This window comes from Bos taurus, chromosome 2 (assembly GCF_002263795.3).
Source record: "Bos taurus isolate L1 Dominette 01449 registration number 42190680 breed Hereford chromosome 2, ARS-UCD2.0, whole genome shotgun sequence".
NCBI classification, from domain to species: domain Eukaryota; kingdom Metazoa; phylum Chordata; class Mammalia; order Artiodactyla; family Bovidae; genus Bos; species Bos taurus.
This window is the reverse complement of record NC_037329.1, coordinates 133,690,715-133,703,413: the sequence shown is the minus strand read 5'-3', so window position 1 is coordinate 133,703,413 and position 12,699 is coordinate 133,690,715. Positions and strand designations below refer to the sequence as shown.

At 49.0% G+C, this 12,699-nt stretch overlaps 1 non-coding gene across 1 annotated transcript; it reads left to right on the top strand.

Annotated features, from left to right (window-relative positions):
* The first annotated feature begins 230 nt into the window (after positions 1–230).
* Positions 231–394, top strand: LOC112443636 (U1 spliceosomal RNA). The gene has a single exon (XR_003032038.1). It is a non-coding gene; the product is annotated as a U1 spliceosomal RNA (small nuclear RNA).
* The last annotated feature ends 12,305 nt before the right edge of the window (positions 395–12,699 follow it).

Here is a 12,699-nt window from a genome sequence, read left to right as displayed (position 1 = left end):
AGTATTCTTGCCAGGAGAATCCCACAGATGGATGAGCATGATAGGCTATAGTCCATGGGGTCGCAAAAAGTCGGACACGACTGAGCGAGCTTCACTTCACAGTACCTGAATCAGTTCAGTCGCTCAGTCATGTCCAACTCTTTGCCTGAATGCTATTTAGTATTTCCTTTGATCATGAATGCAGGCAACAAGAAGTCCCTGTGATGTTATTACTAATAGAAATCACGGGTATTTTCACCTGGCAGGGGAGATACCATGATCACGAAGGTGGTTTTCCCAGGGCGAGGCTTATCCATTGCACTCCGGATGTGCTGACCCCTGCGATTTCCCCAAATGTGGGAAACTCGACTGCATAATTTGTGGTAGTGGGGGACTGCGTTCGCGCTTTCCCCTGTGAAAAAAAAAAAAAGAAATCACAGGTATTTTCAGATCACCTTCAGTTTTTATATATCTCAAAGTATCATTTAAGCTACCATACTCTTAATATCATATTCAATTCACCAGTAAATCTTACTTAATGTATTAATAAACATGTTACTATATCACAAATTTCTTTAGTATTTTGATAGTTGTATTTTAGTAAAATTGTTACTGGTGTCTGAATGCAATATTTTAAAAATTATTATGAGATGGATTCACAGGCTTCCCCAGATGCCCAAAGGGCCTTAACCCACAGAAAGGGTTAAGAAGCCACACCTTGGGAGCAGTTCCCTGCCACCTTTTCTCAGACAGATCTGTCCTGCTAACCACAATGCCCTGGAATCAGGGTGTGAAGCCCTCCTGGAGGGGCTAGGTGGGGTGGGGGCACCTAACTCTGTTCTGGGCCTGGAGAGACCCAAACAGTCCAAGATCATTTACTGACCTCCTGCTTCAGCACAGACCTTGCGCTAATTCTGGGGAAACAGCCGAGAACAATGCAAGAGCTCCAGAAACCCTGGGGGAGCTCGTGGAGACAGACAACACCTCACCCCCAACAGTTGCTACTCCATACCTTCCATCAGGCCAAGGGTCTTGCGCCAATACTAGGTCAAGTTCAGCACTGAACCTCCATATCCCAGCATGATGCCTGGCACGTGACAGGTGGTCAACAAGGATGAGTTTAGGTAAACAACTGGACGAGCTGTTGGCACTGGAAAAAAATCCCTGTAAAGTACCTAAGAGGTATTCAATACATATTAGGGTTTCACATTTTAATTACATTTCTTTGTCTGATAACTTTATTGAGGCATTTTTTACATATCATGTAATCCACCCATTTCAATGGTTTTTAGTACATTAACCAAATTGTACAACCGCCACTATAAATCAGTTTCAGAAGATGTCATCCCTCCCAGTAAGGTCTCTTTTACTGTTACTGTTTCCGCCTCCCGCCCCAGGCAACCGTGATTGTCTCTCCCTCTCTGTAGATTCGCCTTTTATGGACATTTCCTATAGATGGAATCGTACAATGTGTGATCCCTCTCGCCTGGCTTCTTTCACCAAGTATCGTGTTTTTCAAATTCACATTATAGCATCCGTAGGACCTTCCTTTCTATTGCCAACCTCTTCTAAAATTTGGTAGTTTGAATTTTGCATTACCTTATTTACTTTTCTGCACATCAATTCCTCATCTGGAAATGGGCCTAATAAAAATATCTACCTGGGGACTTTCCTGGTGGCCCAGAGGTGAAGACTTCACCTTCCAGGGCAGGGGGTGCAGGCTCAGTCCCTAATAAGGGAGTTAAGATCCCACATGCCTTGGGCCACAAAAGCAAAACATAAAGTGAGCAATATTATAACAAAAATTCAATAAAGACTTAAAAAAAAAAAAGAATCTCTCCCTGGGAGGGTGGTTAAGGGTTAAATGACTTAATGCATATAAAGCCAGCACGCAGTAAATGCTCAGTAAAATGTTAGCTATTATCACCATTATTTCTTTTTCATTCTTTTTGCTTATGCCAGTGTGAAAAGCCCATAAATGTCTCAAGAAGCAGGGCAAAAAATAAGCCTCTCCCACGATCCCACACCCAGTGGCCTTCCCCGTCATCTGAGCCCAGTTCTGTTGCCAGGAAGAATGAACTGCCCTCTCCCTTGCATCCCCCATTCCCACCCCCAGGCTGCAGTTTCTAGAACATTCCCATCAGGTGTCTTCACGGCGAAATGAAAGACAGCAGTAAAACAGGGCTGCACGGAGAAAAGGGAGTGGCTATTAGTCCCACATGGAGCTCCAGGTGGAAATTAATCCTTTAAAAGGCACAGGCAAATTCTTGAGAGGGCCCATCTCTCCTCCCCCCAAACAATAATGACAATAACAACAGCCAGAAAAAAAAAAGAGCTGGCAGAAAGGGTGACTCTCGCCCATCCCAGCAGCCACGGCACGCTGCCCAGCCTCATCCCTCCTGGGCACCTCCAGGCTTACAGGCGGCTTAAGCTACCTGTTGGCTCAACAATTATTCTGGGTGGGTTTGCCTTCCTCGAAAAGGGCGTGGGTTTCACCGACGTCAGGGCGCCAGAGTGTCCCACTGGCTGCCCAGACAGCCCTCTTCTTGGTCAGCAGAACTCTGGTTGCTCCCAGGGCCTTCTCCAGGCCTCTCTCATGCAGGCCAGCCGGGCGGTATGGCAGTGTGGTTACAGGCAGGGCGTGCAGGGCCAGGCTCAGTCGATCACTGTGTGGCTGTGGGCAAGTTACTCACCTGTTCTGTGTCTCAGTTTCTACCTCTGTAAAATGGGATGGTAGCAGTTTATGGGGTTACCGTGAGGACGAAACAAGTCCACATGGCTGAGAGCAGTGCCTGGCATGCTTTAAGTGCCAGTTATCATGAATTAACATTCCTCAACCCCCTGCCAGGAACCGTTCTGGGGGCGGGGGGTCTTTGAGCTCCATGTGACAGGAAGTAAAGGCTGAGGGTTGCAGAAGCCTAACCAGGGCCATGCTGGATCATTCTAGGGGGAGCCACAAATTTGGATAGGCCCTTGCTTTTAGGCCTTCTTCCATCATTTCCAAATGACTGCGCCTGTTAAACATCTTCTTTGCATGGGTGCCAAGTCACTTCATTTGTGTCCGATTCTTTGCAACCACATGGACCGTAGCCTGCCAGGCTCCTCCATCCATGGGGATTCTCCAGGCAAGATTACTAGAGTGGGTTGCCTCACCCAGGGATCAAACTCATATCTCATGTCTCCTGTGTTGGCAGGTGGGTTCTTTACTACCTGGGAAGCCCAGTATCTTCTTTACCCTGACTCGATCACTAAACCTCTGCATGTTAAAGACCCTTCTTACAGATGGGGAGCCCAAGGCTCAGGGGGTAAAGAGCCTATCCCAAAACACACAATTCACAGCACAGTTGAACTCTGAACCCAACTTTGAACTCCAAGCCCCATCCATTCTGCTCCTGCTCTAGCCTCTTCCTCGACCACCCAAAGATGGAACATTCAAGCATTGATCTGAGAAGTGAGCCCCTGAAGTGATTTCTACCATCCTATTCCATGGTGTTGGCCTTCAAGTGAGTAGAACCGGGCACGGAGAAGCGACCGGCAGGGGCATCGTCAGACGAGCCCAGAGCCGCGATGCGAAGCAACACCGCACGCTCCCACGTCCGGGTCTTTACACACGCTGGTCCCGCCTCCAGGGACACCAGTCCCCTTCTCGCGGGCTAGCTCTCACTTATCCTCCAGATCCTGGCTGTAGCAGCACTTCTTCATTTGCTGTCTTGTTTCGACCTTGCATTAAGGAATGATGTACATTCAACAAATATGTGTACAGCTCAATGAATTCCTACACATGCACACCCTAGGGTACTCCACACCCAGTTTATTTCCCGCAAACAGAAATCTCCCTGGTGACCCCTTCCAGTGACACCTCCCAAAGGTGATTGGGCTCTGACGTTTCTCACCATGGATTCCCTTCTAGCCTCATGGACAACAGAATTGGACAGTATGTTTTTTCACTTCTTTCGCTCAGTCTCATCTGTGGGAGACCCATCCACGCAGTTTGTGCTGCTTTGCTGGGTCACATCACGTGCTATGAACACATCACAGTGTATTTCTCCATTCTACCACGGTGGACATGCGGGTGTTTTCTAGTTTGGGGCTATTTGAAGTAAAGCTGCCAAGAGCCTTCTCATCTCTGTCTTTAGGTGAACATAAGCATTTGCTCTTCTTGAGTAGAAACTGGGGGATGGGATTGCTGTGTGGCAGGGGTTGTGTATGTTTAGAGTTAGTAGATACAGCCAGACAGTTTTCCAAGTTGGCCATCTAAATGTATACCCCCAGCAGCAGCATATGAGAATTCAGACTGCTCCAAATCCCAGCTAATTGTCTTATTGTTTGGTCACTAAGTTGTGTCCAACTCTCTGCAACCCCATGGACTGTAACCCGCCAGGCTCCTCCATCCATGGGATTTCCCAGACAAGGATACTGCAGTGGGTTGCCATTTTCTTCTCCAGTGGATCTTCCCGACCCAGAGCTTGAACCCCATCTCCTGAGTCTCCTGCACTGGTGGGCGGGTTCTTTACCGCTGGGCCACCAGCTGTTTCCTTGTTCCATCACTCAGTCGTGTCTGACTCTTTGTGACCCCATGGACTGCAGTGCGCCAGGCTTCCCTGTCCTTCACTATCTCCCAGGGTTTGCTCAAACTCATGTCCGTTGAGTTGATCATGCCATCCAACCTTCTCATCTTCTGTCGCTCCCTCCTCCTCCTGCCCTCAATCTTTCCCAGCGTCAGGGTCTTTTCCAATTAGTCATTGGAGCTTCAGCTTCAGCACCAGTCCTTCCAATGAATATTCAGGGTTGACCAGGCAAGTCCAATATTTAGTACAGTCAGAGATCAACACTAGGATTTACTGTATAACATAGGGAACTATATTCAATATCTTGTAAAAACCTACAATAGAAAATCATCTGAAAAAATATATCAAAAAATCACTTTTCTGGATACCTGAAACTAACACAATCTTGACAATCAACTCTACTTCCATAAACATATTTAGCGTAATCAGTGCTTTTTTATTTTAAGGGTAACACTTCCCCTAGAACCGCTCTGCACCCTCGAAACCAGGGTAGGTAGGGACCTCTTCTCACTCTTCCCCACTGTAGATTCATTTGTCCGTAGCATTCCCACTAATTCCTTGTCTCCCTCATGGCAGGAAGTGAGGGCTCCTTAAGGAAGGGAAGGAAACCATCTATCTCCTTGGAAGGGAGAAGCCAGGCCCTGTCACCCCAGCCCCAGGCCACTTGCCCTCTGCCAGTGCAGCCGGAAGTCCAGCCCCGAGGATGCAGGGCCCTCTCTCTGATGCGCCCTACGCGATTTCAAGCCCTGAGCTTAATGAGATGGCCCCTTCCTGGATGTGTGGTGCGGGCCCTCTGAGCCTCAGTTTCTCTGTCTATAAAGCAGCTACGATGCTTCTGCCCCGTTGGGTCACGTTGTGCGCTGTGCGTGCTCAGTCTGTCCGACTCTTTGCAACCCCATGGACTGTAACCCACCAGGCTCCTCCATCCACGGGATTTTTCCAAACAAGAATATTGAACTGGGTTCCCATTTCCTCCTCCAGGAGATCTTTCGAATCCAGGGATCGAACCCACATCTCCTGCAGCTCCGGCATTGAAGGTAGATTCTTTACCCACCGAGCCGTTTGGAGGAGCCCCTATGAGGCTGTGGTAGGGGCTAAATGAAACACTGTTACGTTCCTGGAAGGGAGCCTGACAGAGGTGGGTGGCTCTTTGCAGTCACTTGAAAGCCTGTCGCCCTCTGTCAGAGATGGCCTCCCAGGCTTCCCTGTTCTGGTTGTCAGAAAGCTCTACAAAGTGCCCGGCTGCATGATGCAACGCATCCATCTCTGCCCGAAGAGACAGGCCTCTGACCCCAAGAACCAACAGGCACTTCTCTCATCTCGCTCATTCCTCATGCTGTCCTCCTCAGATCCGTCCCAGTAGAACTAGTCTATGGGCCAGGCATCATTTCACATGCATCACCTCATTCTCTCCAAACCTCACCAATCTGAGGAAAGACTCTCATTCTGCTTTTACAGATGGAGAAACTGAGGCTTGGAGAGGAAAAGCTAGATTCTTTCCCTTGTCCCAGGGCCTGGCAATCTTAGGTCCGAAACCTTAAGCCAGGTCCTGCCTGGACACTGCAATGTCCACATCGACCTCAGGATGAGCAAGGACCCTGCAGCTGCAGGGTGTGGGTTGTTGCCAGGGAGGCCCTGGGAGTTCCAGGAGCAAGATGGGGCAGGACAGGGGCGTCTTCACCCCGTGGGGACCCTCCTGTCTCCTCCACTGGCTTGCTTTGCTCCCATTAAGAGATGAGCTGGGTAAATTCCCACATAACCCACCTCCGATTTCTGGTTTGCAAACAGCTTTTCACTTGCCAGGGAAAGCACTCAGAGGAGGCAGGTCCTCTGTGGCCTCGTGGTCCTGTTTCTCCTGAAACAGACACCCCAGTCATGGGGCCGCCTCGCGGGAGGTTAGCCAGCAAGGAATGAGTCAAAGCCCTTCTTCCCGGAGGCCTGCCTCTTCCAGGGCCATGAAAAGGAGGAATGCGTCTGAACTCATCCCAGACCCTGATGACAGGACCGGCTCCCTAATTGTCCTGAACGCAAGTTTGAAATGACTCGCCGCAGAAGTCACCATGTCAGCCTTGGTGACTTCCCCGATGGCTATTTCGTAACTGCAGAGTTTTCAGCCAGCCAGAGGCTTCCTTGGTCCACAACCTGCCCTGCACCTTCCAGCATAGCTCAGATGAGAGGCGTCACCTCCGTGTCCAGCAACTGGGGATTGACTGCTTAAGTCATGACATGTCCATAAGAAGTCATACTCAAGAAATCCTGAGGATAACACACACATCTTTATTGGCACGAAGGAGGTCCTCCAGTTATCACTGAAGGGAAAGGGCACCACTGTGAAACACTATAAAACCATATCATTTGTACGTGGGATCTAAAAACTGAGACTAGTGAATATAACAAAAAATAAACAGATTCACAGATACAGAGAACAAACTGGTGGCTACCAGTGGGGGAGAGAGCAGAGGGGAGGGACGAGACGCAGGCAGGGGGCCACAGGTGCCCTACTGTGTATATAAGGAGACATTGTACAGCCAGGGGATACAGCCAATATTGTGTAGGAACCATAAACTTTAAAAATTGTGAATCACTGTCTGTACATCTGTAACTTATGTAATACTGCACATCAACTATACTTCAATTAAAAATTAATACAACTATAAAATCCCACTTTTCAAGTATTCATCTTTGGTCTGTGGCTCTGTCCACACGTATATACATGGGGGAAAATTCTGTAAGAACATCCCAAAGGTCAGCTGACGGTTTTTGTTCTTTTACACGCCTTTCAGTGTTTTCTGAATAATAACATATACGGATAAAGAACTAAAGAATCTCTTGATGAAACTGAAAAAGGAGAGTGAAAAAGTTGGCTTAAAACTCAACATTCAGAAAACTAAGGTCATGGCATCTGGTCCCATCACTTCATGGCCAATAGATGGGGAAACAGTGGAAACAGTGACAGACTTTATTTTTTGGGGCTCCAAAATCACTGCAGATGGTGACTGCAGCCATGAAATTAAAAGACGTTTGCTCCTTGGAAGAAAAGTTATGACCAACCTAGACAGCATATTGAAAAGTAGAGACATTACTTTCCCAACAAAGGTCCATCTAGTCAAAGCTATAATTTTTCCAGTGGTCATGTATGGATGTGAGAGTTGGACTATAAAGAAAGCTGAGCACCGAAGAATTGATGCTTTTGAACTATGGTGTTGGAGAAGACTCTTGAGAGTCCCTTGGACTGCAAGGAAATCAAACCAGTCCATCCTAAAGGAGATCAGTCCTGAATATTCATTGGAAGGACTGATGCTGAAGGTGAAACTCCTATACTTTGGCCACCTGATACAAAGAACTGACTCATTTGAAAAGACCCTGATGCTGGGAGAGATTGACAGCAGGAGGAAAAGGGGACAATAGAGGATGGGATGGTTGGATGGCATCACCGATTTGCTGGACATGAGTCTGAGCAAGATCCGGGAGCTGGTGATGGACAGGGAGGCCTGGTGTGCTGCTGTCCATGAGGTCGCAAAGAGTCGGACATGACTGAGCGACTGAACTGAATTGATATAAATATATATGTGCATGTGTGTGTGTGTAACACATACAAAAACAGTTGCAAGTCACCACAGTGGTAAGGATATCAACACCATTATCTCACTTAAACCTCACATATAAAAACACATATAAAAACAGTTGCAAGTCACCACAGTGGTAAGGATATCAACACCATTATCTCTTAAACCTCACGTCATTTGACAAAGCTGGTCAAATTCTACCTGAATTTTAAAATGAGCCCTTATTACATTTAAAAGGGAGCTTCTCAGGTGGTGCAAAGCGATAAAGAAACTGCCTGCCAATGCAGGAGACATGAGAGACAGGGGTTCGATCCCTGGGTCGGGAAGATCCCCTGGAGGAGGAAATGGCAACCCACTCCAGTATCCTTGCCTGAAAAGTCCCATGGGCAGAGGCGCCTGGCGGGCTACAGGCAACAGGGTCACAAGAGTCGGACACGACTGAGCACAGCACAGGCTTTTCAAAGGAGAGAAATAGAAAAGCTGTTCTCACTTCAGGGGGAAAAAACCCAACATTATTGTGTAAAATAAAAAGCACTGGGCCAAGTGGGAGATCTAAAGATGCGTGGGATGCGGACTTTGACTTCAAGAACTTTGCAGCCCCAGGTCCTGGAAGAACTAGACACGAGCTCACCTCTAGTAAGCAAGACCAAGAGAGGCAGCTGGCAGAGTGTTATAAGGACACGGAGCAAAACATGTCACTTCAGGGGCAATGAAACAATTTACTGAGCGCCTACTATGTGCCTTCTGCCCAGAGCATCTTCTATTTCAGGCTCACAACAGCCCTTGCAATGGGCACAACTTCCACCACTGTACTCACGAGAACAGCCAGGCTCTACAAGGCTCTGGAATTTTCCCAGAGTTGCGAAGCTAGCAGCGGCACAGGTGGGAATCTGAAATTCTGTCTCCAAAGCCAATGCCTTCTCTCCCACTCCTCACACTCCCCCCATCCCCAGGGGACTGGGGTCAGGACAAAACAGCTTCTGAGGGGATACTGCAACAGCAGAAGAGGCAACAGCAGCTATTCTCTCTCCAGGTCTCCGCTGTCTCACCTTTAAATTGGAGGGCAATATACCCCACAGGGCTCGTGTGAGGGTTAAAAGAGAAACCCAGCATATTGCCAGGCAGAGACACCAGAGACAGTCATGCCTATAAAGCGTCTGGAACACATGCCTGATGCATGCTGAGTGCTCGGTTACATAGAGGCTGCAGTGGACTCTGGAGTCAGGTTGCCTGCGTTTGTGTCCCTTCTCTGCCACTTACCGTGTGATAGTTGGACCGGTTACCAATGGTCTGTGCCTCAGTATCTCCATTTATAAAATGGGGTGACAATAAAAGTCCCAACCTCAGGCTTTTGTTAGGACAAGGAAGGGAAGGCATATAAGGGATTCAGACCAATGTCTGGCACGCGGTAGGTGGGTAATGAATGGTCGGTATCGTTATTCATATTACTTTGCGCTGCAAATACTTCTGAAGCCAGCAGAGCCTGATCCTTGCTGGTAAGGGTTTTAAAGGACCGCCCCCAGCCTTGAAATGTAAACATCCCTGGGAAGAGCAGTAACACCACTGGTTTCCGTCTGCCAACCCTTGGAAAGATGAAGGCGATGGTGTCATAGGTAACGATGAGAGATGGAGATCCAGGGGTCAGGCCTCAGAGGGAAGGGAAAGAACCTCTTCCAGAAAAACCTAAACTGGGAAGAAAGGTCACTTCGGACACAACCCTAACATTTAGCTTCTCACCCAGCCCAATGCTAGTAGCTCAAGATGAGGCAGAAAATGGCGAATAATTGTAGCTCATGTTGCTGAGTAGTTGTTATGGATCAGGCGCTTACCTGCCTCCGCTTTATTCACACAGGCAATCATTTGACCCTCAGGCGATGCTATGAGCACACGCTCACATCCCCATTTTACAGATGAGGAAACGGAGGCCCAGGAATCTCAACTGACTTGTGAACATCACACAACTAGTATGTGGTCCAGCCAGGGCTGCCCCTGTGACTTGCATGCCCCCCGGTTCAGTGGGTGGACAGACCCCTCCCTTTACTCCCTGGATCCCCACCTCCCAGGCAGCCAAGAAAAGCCTCTGCCACTGGGTTGGAATCCATCCTCGGGACCTTCGGCCTCCTTTGGAGACAACCACCGAGGTTGTCTGGGGGAAGGAGCTTGTCTGGCCGGTGGTCAGGAGTCCTCAGACCTCAGCCCTCCTCTGGGGGTCCCATTCGAGGTTAGCCACCATCCTCACCTATCAGGGGAAAGTCAGGCCCCCCGGCCCACAGGCAGGGCTGACGTCTGTTTTGGAGGAGGCTTTGGGGAGGCACAGGTCACCCCCTGTGACCTGGATGGACTCTGGTCCCCTGACCTGGAGTCCAGGCCCGCCTCCCAGTGCCCAGCCATGCCACGGCTCAGATAAGAGAGTGGCAAGCAACCGGAGAGGCAACCGGAGAGTGGCAACGCTGTGGGCCCAGGGTCGCGGCCCAGGGCCAGTGACACCTGTCCCTGTCCTGCTGCTCACCCAGGCATGAGTCACCCTCTCAGAGCCTCAGACTTCCCAGCTAAAACATGGTGGGGGGCTCGGGAGAGACAGTCTCGCGGGGCCGTTCAGCTCCCCCCAGATTCGGTAGTTCTAGGATAGAGTTCTCTTCCTTCTTGGTGCTCACAAAGCAACAGGAAGACACGGTCCTTACCCTCAAGGAATTCGAGTGGGGCGGCGGGGACAGCCACCTCCCAGCCCTGTCCACACCCAGCGCCAAGTGTTACCAAGTCCAGGCTGGCACTGCCCACCACACCGCAGACCGATAAACTAAGAGACGAGTTAATAGGGCAAGGAATCGCGACTTTATTCAGCAAGCCGGCAGGCCGAGAAGATGGTAGACTCGTGCCCCAGAGACCATCAGGGCTCCTCTATGTAAAAGGGATGGGAGGAAAGTCAAACATTTCCTGGTCCCGGTCAGCCGCCAGAGTCACTCACAGGTGGGCCTGGTCAGGATGCAATCTGTGAGCTAAACAAAGGTATTTTAGCTTAATGTCATTACTTGGGAGGCAGGGTTCCCAGAGACGGACCATTAGGTATAATTTAAGCTTATGGGTAACATCCGTTTCGTGATTAACTTGTAATAGCATCCGAAGGGCCTTCCCTATTACACAAGTGTGTGACGTCAAGTTATTTTTCTCTGAGCCTCAGTTTCCCTCACTGTAAAGTGGGCCTATAAGAGCTACCCTTAAAATTATAGTGTTACCACATGAGACACACTTCACACCCACGAGGATGGCTATCATCCAAAAAAAAAAAAAGGTGGGGGGCTGGAATTAACAAGTGTTGACCAGAATGTAGAGAATTTGGAACGCTCGTGCACCCCTTGTGAGAATATAAAAGGTGCAGACGTGATGGGAAACAGTTCAGCAATTTCTCAAGAAGTTAAACATAGAACTACCAGCAGTTCCGTTCCTAGGAGTATGTACCCAGGAATTGAAAGCAGGGACTAAAAGACATCCTCACCAGCGCTCAGAGCAGTGTTATTCACAGTAGCCAAGACCTGGAAACAAGCAAAGTGTCTGTCTATGGATGAATGAGTAAACAAAACGCGGCAAAGACGCCCAATGGGCTGTTACTCAGCCATAAAAAGAAGGGAGACTCTGACACATGCTGTCACACGGAGGAATCCAGAAGACATTATGCCAAGTGAAATAAGCCAGACACGAAAGGATAAACATTGCCCGATTCCACTTACGTAAGGTATCTAGAACAGGCTTCAGAGACAGAAATTGGAAGAGCGAGTACCAGGGACTGGAGGCAGGGGGAGCAGGGAGTTAGTATTTAATGGGTCCAGGGTATCAGTTTGGGATGATGACAAATTCTGGAAAAGGTTACTGGTAACAGGTGCACAGTACTATGAATGAATTAAATACCACTGAGCTGTACACTTAAAATGGTTCAAACGGTAAATCACATGTTATGCATAGTTTACCAAAATAAAACTATACATCATTTTTTGTTTTTTTTTTTTTACCATTAGGAAAAAAAAAACCTTGGGGGCTGTTAAACGAGACAGGTGCGCAACCCCCAGTTATGTTCTCTGGCAAAAGAGAAGTCATCCCCTTATATTTCCTTGCCAAGAAGGGACAAGAGACAGACCAAAGTCCACCACCAGCAAGCCATGCCCTCTGCTGAGCCCCGGAGCAGGCGTAGGGTGGGAGAGGGTCTGCAGGACCTGTAGACCCTACTGTCTACTCTCCCAGAACCCCGCCCCCAAGGAGGCTCCGCGGCCCAGCGATACCCACAGAGCATCAAAAGTGATGAATGACAAGGGGCAGAGTGCTCCCGGAGGCTGGGAGGAGCAGCAGCGGCAGGAGGGGATGCTGTCCATAAACCAAAGTCCTGGGGAACTCGAAAGCAAAGACAGGGACAGTGGGGCCAGGCTTCCTGAAGGAGATGGCCTTGAACTTGGCTTTGAAGGAGGCAGAGATGGGACACCCCTGGTTTCTTGCAACCCCTCTGCTTAGGCTGGATGCAGCAACGAACCATTTATGGAGCTTCTACTCAGCACTTACTCAGTCCTAACAGTGACCCTGTGAGGCGGCAGTAATTCTGC